This window comes from Zophobas morio, unplaced genomic scaffold (genome assembly GCF_036711695.1).
Source record: "Zophobas morio isolate AGI-343-1 ecotype UQ-CSIRO unplaced genomic scaffold, CSIRO_AGI_Zmor_V1 ptg000021l, whole genome shotgun sequence".
NCBI lineage: Eukaryota > Metazoa > Arthropoda > Insecta > Coleoptera > Tenebrionidae > Zophobas > Zophobas morio.
In genome coordinates, this window is record NW_026972126.1 from 10,115,843 (window position 1) to 10,130,617 (window position 14,775).

Genomic DNA, 14,775 nt, shown 5'->3' on the forward strand with positions numbered 1-14,775 from the left:
TTTATTTAGTTAATAAAATTAATTGCTTCATTCAGTAATTTTTTAAATATCCTGTGTAAACAGCTCTAAAAATATATTTATATTTTGAGGATGACGTAATGATGTTCTTTGAAGGGAGGAATAGGTGAATAAAATAAGTTTCCAGTTTCCGGCTGTTTATGTCAGTATTAGACCGATATTTATGTGTTTTAGGGATATTGCGTAGATGGTAAAACGCTAAATAAAATTTGTCTAATCATCTCCTCCAAATGTTCCATAGTAAATGTGATTTAAGTTTCATAACATAACATACTCCTACACTTGTAGTTTATGAATCCGTTTGGATTTTTACCCTAAACATACAGATTTTTACTATTACAAAAATTTTACAATTTTTAACTTAGAAACTGCGAAATCGAATGCTGTGAAATTTTACTAAACGTTTTAAGGTTAAAGTGGGCATGACATTTTTTTTATCCGTTTATCCTCCGCCAAAAATTGATGACGTCAGCTTGCACCGGACTGGCCTTGGAATTTTGCAAATTCCAGCGAAACTCCAAACGCAAAACGACTAAAATCTTCTTATTTGTTCAGGTAACAAAATTTTTGTTGGGTTTTCAAGTATTTTTACCGACAGCTTTCTGAAATTAAACTATTTCGAATAATGTAATTCTGACTTAAAATCATAACGAGCATTTTCTAAATTGTCATTCAACCGTTATTTGTTGGAAGGCATAAATCGAAAGACTTGATTTTAACTTTTGTCGCAGATAGTTTACAAGCCTACAGCAAAGTGGTATACAGGATGTCGTAATTTAGTGTTAGTTTATCAACATCCGTTAAAAAATATATATTTTCATCAGTGTTTCAACTTAAACTTCCCCTTTCAAGCTAAAAAGAAAACGCTCTTTACAGAATTTGAATGTCTCTATCCGTTTTCAAGATATAAGGCCGCGGATTATTATTTGGGACATCCTGTATATATATTTAAATAAAAATAATACATATATGGATCTTCTTATTTTGTAATATACATTTGATGCAGATTTCATTAAAATTGGTGGTAGAATTAAAGAAACAAGAAAAAGTGGGGGAAACGGTGTCAAGAAAGGGAGAGAAAAGAAGAGAGAAAAAAAGGTGGGCAGAGAGAGAAGAAAGAGGAAAAAGAGGATAAAATGGGGAGAAAAGGGGGAGAAAACGGGAAACCAGGGGAGGAAGAAGAGAGGGAGTGGAAATGGGAAGAAATGGGAGGAAAGGGGGGAAAAGTGAAGAAAGGGCGCGTAGAGACAGAGAGAAAAAGAGGAGAAGTGGGAAGAAAGAGGAAAATGAGGATGGGCAAGATGACGGCAGAAGTGCATAAGGGAAGGAGTAGGGAGAAGGATACAGCAAAAAGACCGAAAAACGGAAGAGGTCAGAGGGAGAAAGTGCGAGGAAGAGAAATGGGAGAAGAAAAATAAACAAGATAAAGAGGCAGGATAACGGAGGTACATAGAGAGGCAAAAAAGGAGAACGAAGCCAGAATGATAGGAAAAGGAAAAATTAGAAAAAAAAGAACAAGTTGAAAAAATTACTAATTTGAAAATAAACTCGGAAAAATAGAGAGGAGTATTTTATTTATAAACATAGAAATCCAAAGATATAAAGAAGTATTTATAGTAAATGGAACAGTGCTAACAGTAGAGAAAACCGAAAGAAAATGACAAAGTTTGATGGAAATTTACACACATATTAGAGATAGCAAAATCAGTGTGAAAGATAACAAGATATACAATAACAATAAATACACAGTAAAAAAATAAGCGATTCAGAAGAAAGTTGGAATGTAAAAAAGGAAGAAAAACGATCTGAACGTTGGCATGGTAGAGAAGAAACTACGACCGATTGGTGTTTGTATGTGTATTGGGAGTATCATGTAGATGCTACATCGCCAACGAAACTTTGTCCAACCATCCTCACCAATAATTTGATGATGCCATCTTCAAAATTTACAACAGTAATAATTTAAAATCAAGAGACAAAACTTTGAAAGAATCCGAATACTAAATTACCATATTTCTGCATCCTGGAGAATTCGAACAAGTTCGAGAAAATCTAACAAAATTCGAAAGAATAAGGGAAAAGTCCGGCAGAATACGACATAATTAGAAAAAAAATCGAGATCCGAAAGTTTCGGAGATTGTTCGAGAGAATCCGAAAACTAAATTACTATATTTCGAAAAATTCAAAGATTATTCGAGAGAATCAAAAAAAATTCAAAGAATAAGCAAAGATTTGGAAAGAATATAAGTAAATCCGATCAAATTTCGACAAGATAGAATAGAATCGGGAAGAATCCAAAAGAAATCGAGAGAATCCGGGAGAATTTACAACGATCCATCAGAATCCAAGAGTATGTGAGATAATCTGGAAAAATCTGAAAAAATCCGAGAGAACACGTGAAAATTCGGCAGAATCAGAAAGAACACAAGGGAATCTGAGAGAATCCAACCAAATTCCGAAAAGATCGGGAAGAATCCGGAAGAATCCGAAATAACATGTGAGAATACGAGAGAATCTCCCCAAACTCTGAGAGGATAGGAGAGACTACGGTAGAATCTGAAAGAATCTTAAAGAATCCGAAAGAATCCGAAAGAAAACGAGACAGTATGGTCAAAATCGGAGGGATTTGAAGAAAATCCGAAGGAATCGAAGAAACCCCTAAAGAATTCAAGAGAATTCAGTCAAATTCTGGCAGGATGTGAGAGAATCCGGAAGAATCTGAAAGAAACCGAGAGAATCCGAAAATAATACCAAAGGGTCCTACTGAATCTGAGAAAACTCGTGAAAATTCGAGAAAATCCGGGGGAATCTGTGTGAATCCGAAAAAATCCGAAAGAATAAAAGGGAATATATGGATACGAGACAATCTGAAAAATCTGTTTTGAATCAGAAAGTAATCGATAAAATACCAAACAACAGGGAAGATTTCGAAAGAATCCAAGTGAATCCGAGAGAATCCAAAAATTATTCAGGAAAAGCATGTAGAATCTGAAATAATACGCAAGGAATCGAATAAATTTCGAAAGAACCTAAGAAAACCTGAAGAAATTCAAGAGAATTCGAGAGGGGCTATGTGAATTCGATAGAGTACGAGAAGATATGGGAGAATCGTACGAAATTCCAGAAGGAACGCAGAGAAGTTGGAAGAATGTGAGAGAATACGGGAGAATCCGAGAGAATTTGAAAGAATTCGAATGAATTTGAAAGAATGTAAGATAATCCGATAAAGTCGAACAGAATCCGAAAATATCGAAAATAATCCGAGGAAATGATTAAAATAAGTTAAACAATTACAGGAAACTTATGATATGTTGATCAACGATTCGAAATTTCGGCCCATAGAACTGCAAATTTCAGTCTCCTTTCTCCAACTTAGCATCACATTTAGTTAGTTCTATTATCAAAAAGATAATCATGTCTGATATTTTAATAAATGTTCAAGATATTAATGTTAATAATATTAATTCGTTACTATGGAATTTTGTGTAAAATGTCAAAAATAATCAGTCTTATCTTAGCAAAAACTGCCCCCCCCCCTTAGCCCCTTATTTCCTTAGAGGATGTCCTTTTTGAAAAATAAATTTTATCTTAGCAATTACTCGCCCCGCCCACCCACCCCCTATTTTCTTTGAGGATGTCATTTGCCAAAATAAGTCTGACCTTAGCAAGTAATGCAGCTACTATGCGTATGATGATTTAAACAACGAAACGTATTTTAAAAAAATTTAGAATCCAAGAAAAGGGCAGTGGATAAGAAAAACATAAATAAATACAAAAAACGATTTTGTTTGAAAAGGTGACGAGTTGAATAACGAGTGGAAAAAGTATAGTGTTAAACTCGGGACAACTTTCTCATTCTTGTGACAATATGCTATAGATTTATGGCAAAAAGGCACAAAATTTGAGTCATATTTTTTATTTATTTATTTTTAAGTGTTTAAAAATCCACTGTTCGACAAGTTATTGTTGGTGCAAACCTGGCTTTTAACTTTACGGTATATATGTTTTAATTTTTTGTAATTAGAAACGTATCAGCTTTAGACGACTCAAAACTAACCCTAGAATTATGCAAACTTCCAAGAAAACGTTATCTCAGTTACCACAAACTCATTAATTATTTTGTTTAGGTAATAAATCTTCTTGAGTTTTCAAGTATTTTTAATACCAAATTTTCTAAAATTAAACTATTTTGGCTACTGTAATTTTCAGACTTTTGGATTCTGTCGAACATGACTTTGAATTCAATTTAAACAGCGACCGAAATGTTGGAAAATCAAGACATAAATATCATTTTGTAGGATATATTTGATTAAAATTAATGGAAAAAGTGGGAAAAACGAGTTTAAAAAAAGGGGAAGAAAAGAGGAGCGAAAAGGGGAGAGAAAAGAAGTGTGAAAAGCGACCGAAATGGGGGATGGAAAGAGAAAAGGGCACGAAAAAGTTGGAAACATTGTGGAGAAGGGGAGAAGAAGGAGTGGAAATGGGAAGAAATAGAAGGGAAATGGGATGATAGCTAAGAAAACGGGTGTAAAGACAGAGAGAAAAAAGAGCATGGGGGAAGAAAGGGGAAAATAAGGAGGGAGAAAAGAAATAGTGTAGAAGAAAGTCTAGGAAAATAAAGAGAGGAAACACAGTGAAAGGAAAGAAAAAGGGACAGGATACAGGGCGTCAATGGAGAGCGTCAAAAGAGAGACGAAACCATTAGACAATAGCAGGAAAAGGGACAAATCTGATAAAAGGAAGAAGTTGAAAAGATGAACAATAAAAAAAAACTGGGAATAAAAGAACGACGTGAAAAAAAATTAATTATAACTTAGGAATGGAAGGGTGAAAACAGTGTTTTAAGTAGGGACCACTGAAAACAAAAATGTGTCCAAATTCGATGACAAAATATATACATACACAATAGGGAAAGCACAATAAATGTCAAAGACAAAATGATATACTACAAGAAATACACGAAAAAATAAATATAAATACAATATTCATCTAGAGGATTTAAACAAAGAAATATTTTTAAAAATATCTTGGAATCCAAGAAAAGGGTAGTTAATAAGAAGAATAAAAAAAATATTAACAACAGGATATAATTACTTGGTAAAAAATACACTGAAACTTTGTTTTTAAAGAAGACGAGGGTAATAATGGGTAGAAAAAGTACAGTGTTAAACTCATGAAAATTGGTCATTTCCACTCTGATGGGTGAAAACCATTTTTGTGAAAACAACCAATTTTTTCATTCATATGACAGTATACTATTGATTTATAACAAAGAAAATCTTTAGTCAAAAATCCACAGTTCAGAGAATTTATTGTTGCAAACGTAGCTCTTAACTTTACGATATATATTTATATATTTTTTAGATAATAGGTAGTAGAAAGTTTGCTCCATATTAGCCATACAAACGATGTCTCATCTACTAAAAACTCATTATTTTGTTCAAGTAAAAATTTTTGTTGTATTTTCAGGCATTTTTGAGCGACACCTTTCTGAAATGAAACTATTTCGATTACTGTAATGTACAGACTTTAGGATTCTGTCGAACATTTGCCAAGTTGTCACTCAAACGTTATTTGTTGGAAAGCATAAATCGCAAGTCCTGATTTTAGTTTTTCTCACGGTTGTGAACATTTTAACATACTTCTCTGAAGATTTAAAATTTCCTGAATTTTTTTAAATATACTGCCAGACAAAAAAACTCGAACACTTGAACTTTTCGTGATTACTGATTGAACTTTAATAAAAAAATATTCCAAAAAACAAATCATTAATGTATTCACTAATAGAAAACATAACTTTATTCTAAAACATGTGGAAACAGAAAAGAAGTAAAAAAAGTTAGAATACGAAACATAAGCGTAAATTTACAAATATTCAAGTGTCCGGGTTTATTTGTCGGGCAGTGTATTTTTCGAAGATCTTAACCGGTTACCACTAGTACATAACCGTTTCGTCGAAATAAAAAAAATCCTTTTAATTATTATATGAAACAGAGATATTGAAATTTTGGAAAGTTTGTGTTTTTGTCATGAAAAATGTATAGTACTCGTAGTATTAGGAGGAGAAGTTACCCTTATATGAATCAAAGACCTTCTACACCATAATAACAAAAAAAAAGTGGAGCATCTCAACTTTGTATGAAATTTTAAGCCCTGGACCTGAAGGGTTAAACTATAATTTGCAGTTATTTCATACATTCATACTAATTAGTAAATTTTGGATACTTAGGCGTCCTCTGGAATTTAGACTAGTTACACACCCAGAGGGTGGGATAGGGTTAAATCTGTGACACCTTTCCCTAATAGGGAGTTTCGGACGCGCCTTTGATTATCATACCTTTGACGGTTTGTTTGAGGAGGCGGCTCTGATTGGGGGCGGAAATTTGCATACTTTGGCAAACAAAGAGAGAAGTTGCAAGGTTGGCAACTGAGTTGTTAGCCAATAAAATATAACCGAGAAATGAAAAATACGAATTTGATGTGACCTCGTTAACGTACGGCGGATTTCCAGTTTCATCGAAAAAAGGAAACAATAAAAATGGCTTTCGTCATGTGGGGCACTTGTTGTCAAGCGCCCATTCTTGTTGAACGTTAAATATTCAAATAAAAAACAAATGCGGTGAGAATGTGACCCGGTTGCCCGAAATATCTTAATGTCCATCGTGGCTTATGTTTTATTTTCACGGAGACGTTTCTGGGTCATGTGACATAATTATTATTGTTGTGGCGCTTTCCGTTCGTACCTTTAATAAAATGGGCCTGTGATCTAATCAGGGCAGGATAATTTCGAGTTTCATGTGGAAAGATTAGAATGTGACTCATTAGGTACGTTATAGGGCGTAGATCCACGTATAGCTACGGGCAAAATTTGTAAGTGAATTTAGCACGTCAGGCTTCGCTAATTTGCTGGAAACCCACACGTGGAATTCGGATGAATTATGAGATCAAAATTTATTATTTATTCATCGAAGGTATTCTCTTAATGGGAATTCGGATTTGATTTTGAAATAAAATTATCGTCCCTATTCTAATGTCCGTTGTTTTATGTTATCGATTAACTATAATTGCTTACTTGTTCCGTTCAACTGCAAATTGTTTTAAACTAGATTTGGAAGGTTTTTTTTCCTTTTTGCATACTTTATGTGTAACAATTTAATTTTTTAAAACTCACGCTTCGAAAATTTGAACTGGATTTTCATAAATACGAGATTTTAGATTTTTAAAAGAACAGTTGAAAATTTTTCGCTCTAAGAAAGTCACCAACATCACTCCAAGTCCGAGTGAAAATCTTTATTTAATCTATGACTAAGCAGCAACTACAAATATAAAAGAAAATTAATATATTAAATTTGAATTTTCCCGTTGCTCACGGTTTAAAATAGTTGAAACATCACTTGAGAGTGCTAAAGACGATGTTAGAATTTTCTCCTCAAATGCACTTTTAACAATAAAATAATGTTACATAAGTAATTGATTTTGATTGTTACCTACTGATAACTGTATGACTCCCCTTCGTTATAAAAGTCTCTTCATTACTGTATTTTTTATCAATTTGCTTTCTTTGTATTATTCCAGAGAGTCATAATTGAAAAGTGTTTCACCTGAGAGCGTTTTTTATTTTATTAATTTTCTGTTTATTTATTTAGCTCACTTTTTCATATATTTTTGCTTCCCAAGCGTAAGCTAAGGAAGTTTTGTAATAGAGTCCATCCGACGAATGACTATTATCGGACCGATTGTTATCAAATTTAGTGTGTATATTAGAATATCGTTTAGATGGTAACCCAAAATTTGTCTGATCGTCTCATTCAAAAGTTTTTTAGTAAACGTACTCTTGTACTTGTGGTTTATGAAGGCGCCTTAAACTTTTACGTTCGCCATTCAAAGTTTGGTAAAAAAAACAAATTTTATGTATAACTGAAAAATTGAAAACTAGAGAAACTCAATACGAAAAGTTCAGAATCAAAAATTGAAAAATTTCACACTGAAAAAAGAAAAAATATAAAATCAGAACCTTGAAAACCTGAAAAACTGAAAAAATAAAGGAAAAGAAAAACCGAAACGAAAAATTGCACATTGAAAATTTGAAGAAATGGAATCGAAAAAATGAAAAATTATAAATTGAAAACACGAAAAATCCAAGCATTAGCCCCGCCCCCACCCCCTCTTCCTTCCACTGAGCACTCTAAATATTGTTGGGTTTTTCTTATTTTAGCAAGTTTAAGCCCCACCTTAACAATGTTTATTTTCTTAGGGTATGTCATTTACCAAAATCAGTTCTACCTTAGCAGGCACTAGCTCCGCCCACCCGCGATATTCCCATCCTTACGACTTTATTTCTACTGAATATAGGATCCACTTCTCATTCTGACCAGACAAAATGAATCACTGAAATGGAGGTGGGGTGGGTGGGATTAATTGTATGTTCTTTTGTAGAGTGGGAATGGGAATTATTAGAACATATAGGCTGTTAAAAAATGAAAAAAAGTGCTAATGGTATTTTTTTTGTTATACTATTTGCTATAAGATTTATTTCTTATTTCAGAAGAAAAAAAAAACGAGAGAAAATAAGTGGGTGGGCGGGGCTATGGTTAACTTTGTCTTTCATAGTCTTTTATAAGCAAGCAATAGCCCTGCCCACCCCCTCTTCGTTCCAGTGATTACTCTTAATATTGTTGAGTCGATTACCAAAATCATTCTTATCTTAACAAATACTAGCCCCGCCCACATGCCCCCTATTTTCTTAGAAGGTATATAATTTGTCACAATCAGTCTTATCTTAGCAAACACTCACCTGACATGACCTGAGAAAATTTGAAAACTGGGGAAATTTTAAATCGAAAAAATGAAAAAAGAACTGTAGAAATTAAAATTGAAGAAACAAAAATGACAAAATCAAAACATTGAAAAATCGAATAATTGAAAATAATTGAGACAATAAAAACCGAAACGAAAAATTGAAAACTCGAGAAACTCAATACTAAAAATTGAAAAATTCCACATTGAAAAAAGAAAAATTATAAAATCAGAACACTGAACACCTGAATAATTTTAAAAATGAAGGAAATATAAAACCGAAACGAAAAATTCCCAATCGAAAATTTGTAGAAAGGGAAAATTAAAGAATCGAAAAATTGAAAACTCGCGAAATTGCAAATCGAAAAATTCCAAGCAGTAGTACCGGCCACACACGCCGTCTTCATTCCAGTGACTACTCTTAATAATGTTGTGTCTTATCTTAGCAAGTTTAAGCCCCGCCCACCCATCCTTTATTTTCTTAGGGGTTATGTCATTTGCTACCATCAGTCTTATCTTAGCAAATATGTTTTATTATATAATAACCATTAACCTTTTACACTAAATTACAACTAATTATAGCTCAACAGTGTCCCCGACTTTTTTTTTCTTAAACTGTGAATTCTATTATATACATTTTTAATTTATAGAGCTTGTCACAAGAAAATACAATTCTATAATTTTTAAAGAAGCGGGATTTGTTGGACTGTACCTTAGAAGCGAGGGAAGTTCTGTCTAAATAACTTTAGACCAATTTTTTGTATATAATTTTGTTGCGTGAACAATTTTTTATGTTACTTTATATTTTTTAAATATATACTAAATATTTACGTTATAAAAATTGTCTCAAATTCAATTTAATCAGAAACCGAAGTGCTCGAAAACCAAGAGTATAAAATTAAATACGTCATACAAGACGAGAATAAGTATACTTTTAAACAAAAATAATTATGGTTTCTCTGATTTTGTAAGATACATTCTATGTAGATTTCACTGAAATTAGTAGAAGAGTCAAAAAAATGAGAAAAAGTGGAGGAAAAGGAGGGGAAAGGAAAATGTAGATAGAAAAAAAAGAGAAGAGGAGGGAGAAAGAAGTGAGGAAAGAATTGAAAAATAAGAGTAGAAAAGTGAGTGTGGGGGGACTTGACTGTTACATTTGTATAAAACATGAGTATCCACTGTGATTTTTTTGCGAAAATCTAGGGTAAAAATTCAAGACGGATTCATAAACTATAAGTAGAGTGTAATGTTATTTTATAAAATTTAAGTACCCTTTATTATAAAAAAATTGAGCTGACGTCATCAAATTGTTTGTGCGGACGATTAGAAAACTTTTGATTAGTGTTTTATCATGTACATGAAAATACTTAAAAAAATTGACAGTTTCCGAAATTATATGTCTAATAAAAACAAAGACAGACAGACGGACAGAGAAGTCTTATTTTTTCGTGTTCTAAAGGTTAACACGTCGAAAAAAACATGAAATTAGCCACTCGTCGAGTAAATCCAATTACAACACTCTTTTAGCTTATGTTTGGCAAGTAAAAACGGGGGAGAAAAAAGGACAGGAAGGGGGAAGAAGACAGGAAATGACGGTCCAAATTGGGATAAATTGAAGAGAAAGATGAAGGAATAAAGAGAAGAAGAGTAGAAAGAGGAAAAAGAGGAGGAAATGTTGAGAAAGGGAGAAAAGGGGAAAAGAAAGGCGCAAAGACGGAAATAAAAACGAGAGACAAATTGTGAAGAAAGTGGAAGAAGAGGACTAATGAGGAAAGAAATGGTTTGAAAAGAAGAAAAAATGGGAAAACGTGCTAAAAATGGAGAGAAGGCAGAGAAGAGCAAGTGAAGAAGTGAGGAGAAAAACGAGGGTGAAGGGCGGCAGAAAAGTGGGGAAAATCTAAGGAAAATGGAAGAAAGAGGAGGGAAAAGTTTTGTGAGAGAAGAGGATAAGAAGGGAAAAGAATGGCGGAAGGAGACGGGGACGAAAATGGGGGAGAAAGTGGTCTGACAGTTCCGATCAACATTATTTCAGCACGGACACCTATGTCACTTCCAACACCTGTAGTGCAATGCTAATATTAAAACAATGGGATGTACCATTCTTGAGATTTGATCAATAAGAGAATATATATAATGGCTGTGATAATGTAAGAAATAAAAACTCATGCCAGAATCGAACGTGCGCGATTTTCACCTGACAACTATATATACTCTTATACTTACTAGTATAATGCGCATAATCAATTTTTTTGCGAAAATTTGGATGCCTTGGTAAAATGTCAAGGCGGATTCATAAACAGCAAATACAAGAGTATTCTGTTTTATAAAATCTAAATCCTCTTTGCTAAGAAAAATTTGAGGGGATGCTATCCCATTGTTGGTGCAAATTTTGATTAGCGTTTTACCATCCATACGATATTTCTAAAAAGTATATAAAATCTGATAACAATTGATTTGGCAATTTCGGGAATAATCTGTCTAATAAAAAAAATCGGTTGTCTGTAAAGTCGGTTTACTGACGATAGTTGAACGTGACAACGTCTTAAGAAAATAATTTATTAAAATTTCTTAAATTTTGATTTTATTATTTTAATAATATAATTAAATTTTTTCAATAGTCACTTCATTATTTTTGCAAATTAAATTGTAATTTGTTATAAAAAAGTAATAATTTCAAATAATTCATTATAAGAATAAACAATGATTAAATTATTGTTTATAAATCTTACATTTAAAATTTAAAATTTGGAAACATTAAGATTTTCGTAAATCTAGTGTTTAAAAAGCCCGCCTCAATGTGTTTGATATAGGAGAAAATGTTCCCTTTGACGGCTGGCTGGTCCAACCTGTAATTTCAGACACGTTGTTGTGATATGTGGAAGATTTAATATTTATGTTTTAATTTTTTTAAATCATAGCTACGCTCGAAAATTATTTCGATTAAATAGTAAAGCCATCGATGTTTTACTCATCGTGAAATAGTTCTGTTAACTTATTGTTTTAATTTTGTCGCATTCTCGCTTGCACTTCAAGCCTTACATGGAACGCCTCAGAGCGAGGTAACGCCGCATGAGTCACATGGAACGCCTCAGAGCGAGGTAACGCCGCATGAGTCATGTTTTTTCGTGCGTGCAGCCGGCTCAATCGAATTATAAGACGTTGTCACGTCAAAAATCAACAGACAGACGACAGACAGATGGAAACGCGAAACCTGCTTTTTCGTACTCCAGGGGTCATAAAACTTCGAGAAAACATGAAAGTAGCCAGGCGCTATTTTTATTCCTTAGCTTACACTGGGGTAGTAAAAAGGAGGCGAAACCAAAATAAAACACAATAAAGGGAGAAATCTGAATAAAAATTAATAAGTTAAAATGATTAACAATCTGAGAATAAAAGCAAGACGTGGAAAAGGAAGAATATTTTATAATAAGTATTGAATAAGAAATTCAAAAGAAGAATTTATAATAAATGCAAAGGTTATAAGTGTGTAAAATTTGATAGAAAGATAAAAGGTACATAATAGGGAAAGCAACATCAACATTAAAGATAAAAATATACCGGTATATAACAATAAATACACCCGAAAAGAATAAAGGATTTGGAAAAAAGCTGTCGTACAGTCCAGCAAATCCAGCTTCCTAAAAAAATTGGTACAATTATATTTTGCGAAAATTAAATTCTTATGACTACCCTTATAAGTTAAAATATACAGCTAATACTAGTCACAGTGTAAGAAAAAAAAAGTGGCCCATTGGAAACGCACGCTCTAATGAATTAAGGTATGATCGATCACTGGACCTTCTCTTCCTATATATACACTCACCGGCACGAAAAATGGGCCACCCTAATTTTTTTTTGTGCAAAATAAAGTACGATTTCGGTTGCAATACTTTGATATTGTTAGGCAACGCTTATTCTAATGTTTTTATCCAAAAAGAACTAAAAAATATATTATTTCAATAGAAAATGAAAACAATTCAATAATCAAACAAAGCTGAAAACAAAAGTTAAAGTTTCCAAAAAAGCAAAATCAATCATCATTGTCACATTGTTTAAGGACGTCAATAACGGGTATTTTCCCACGAATCTGTAAGACTGCTGCCATTCTCCAGGGCATCCCAAGGAATAAATTGTTTATTTCTTCTTGTTGGAGATTCTTTCATTCCCTTAAAAGCATATTCTGAAGCTCATCTAAAGTTTGGGGTGCAGGTACATTCAATTAATATGCTGATCAAGAAACAACATCAAAAATAAGCGTAGTAAAAAAGTCGAAGCACTGTACTCAAAAAAATATTAGCTGGCCCGTTTTTCATGCCGCTGAGTGTATTATAAAACTTTGATTAAAATTATAAATCATAACATAAGTAGCTTCGGCCGAACACCCCTTTAATATAGTGGAGAGTGACGCCAAGCTACTTACTGTGGTAAATTACAAAGATCCAATCGGTTTCTTTGTCCTTATAGTTTATAACTTTACTCAAAGTTTCTTATTCCTGTGGAACGACTATTCCATAAAACTGTGTTATACAATTTTGATTTTTTTGCAAAAAAACTCAAGGCGGATTCATAAACCGCAAGTGTAGGAGTATTTTATAAAATTTAAATACCATTTACCCTGAGAAACATTTCTTAAAAAATGTTGAAATCCAAAAAAGGGTAGTAAATAAGAAATAATAAAACGGGATATAATCACTTAGTAAAGAATACACTGAAATTTTGTTTTAAAAGACAACGAATTTAAAAAAATCCTCACTTTGGAAATGCTTGTGAAAATTCAACACAACAGCTTTTATCGAACATTGGGTAGATGAATAAGGATAATAAAACTTTTACTAGAACTGTAAAAATGCTACGACACATAATAAAAATAGAGTTTTAAAGAAAAGGAAAAAGAAATAGGAGCAATATAATATACAATACAACAAACAAGCAAAAGCAAAGTGTGTGTTAGAGGACCTTTCTGAAAATGAAAAAGCTATCCGTACCCTTGAATAACTCTCTAATAAAACACAAACAGTATTTTAACACTATAGTTTTGCAAACATTTTAGTGCAAATAATTACACACTAATTTTAATTATTATTCAAGAAGTATTTACAAAATCGATGCTGCAATTAATTTGACTTTCATCACTTCATTAATTCTTCCCATCAGTGAGTGATTTAACCTAAGCATTTATGAATTCCTCGATGCAGAACCTTGTTATGTTAGTGAGTTATATGAAGATGAAGATTTGTTGGGTTTAATAGACTATTACTGTTAAATATTTATAAGCGATTCTCTCCTCTGTTCACCTCCCTCTTCTGTTCGGTATTATAGCTTAGCAAACTCGTGAAATATCGATAACGCAGAAAGTGAATTTGAACAACATCAATAACGATTAAATGCGGTGTTTATTGCGTGAATTCAGCTGAAAAATCAGTTTCTTTAACCTGAAGAGGACTTAAAATTAAAAGGTTAAGCCCGGATTAATGAAGACCGGAATGAATTGTTCAGCTTTTAAATATCATAACTTCGTTACTAATTAATGGTTTAAGGGTATAAATAAGCACATTTTGCAAAAATTTCAGCTGCGTAAGTCAAGTTTTTCAGGACGCTTTACTTTCTGTGTCACTTGGAATATTCTAACGCCAGTCACCATGGGGAGCCGCCGAACAGCCGCCAATTTACCAAACGACAAAAATGCGACGTTGCACCCATAAATTATTCATGAACGAGTACGCCTAACTGTGAATCGCATTAGAAATACTCTGTTTTTCTCAATACCCTCCCAACCACCTGACACCGCCGTCGTATCTAATTACCCCAGACCTAATTAACATCAGCGTTGCGATTCCGTTGCAGCAAACATCCTCATTTCGTTGTCATCGAGTCATTTCCGAGCTAAAAAGCCCAGCTATTTATATCAACATTTCAAGATCGCGCGGTCCAAACCAGGTTAGGGTTACACGGCTAAAACTC

At 33.0% G+C, this 14,775-nt stretch overlaps 1 protein-coding gene across 5 annotated transcripts in view; it reads right to left on the minus strand.

Moving 5' to 3' along the window:
• The window catches only part of LOC135132107 (neo-calmodulin-like), a 309,120-nt gene that overhangs the window by 11,662 nt on the left and 282,683 nt on the right, over positions 1 to 14,775 (minus strand). The gene's annotated exons all lie outside the window — the stretch shown is intronic.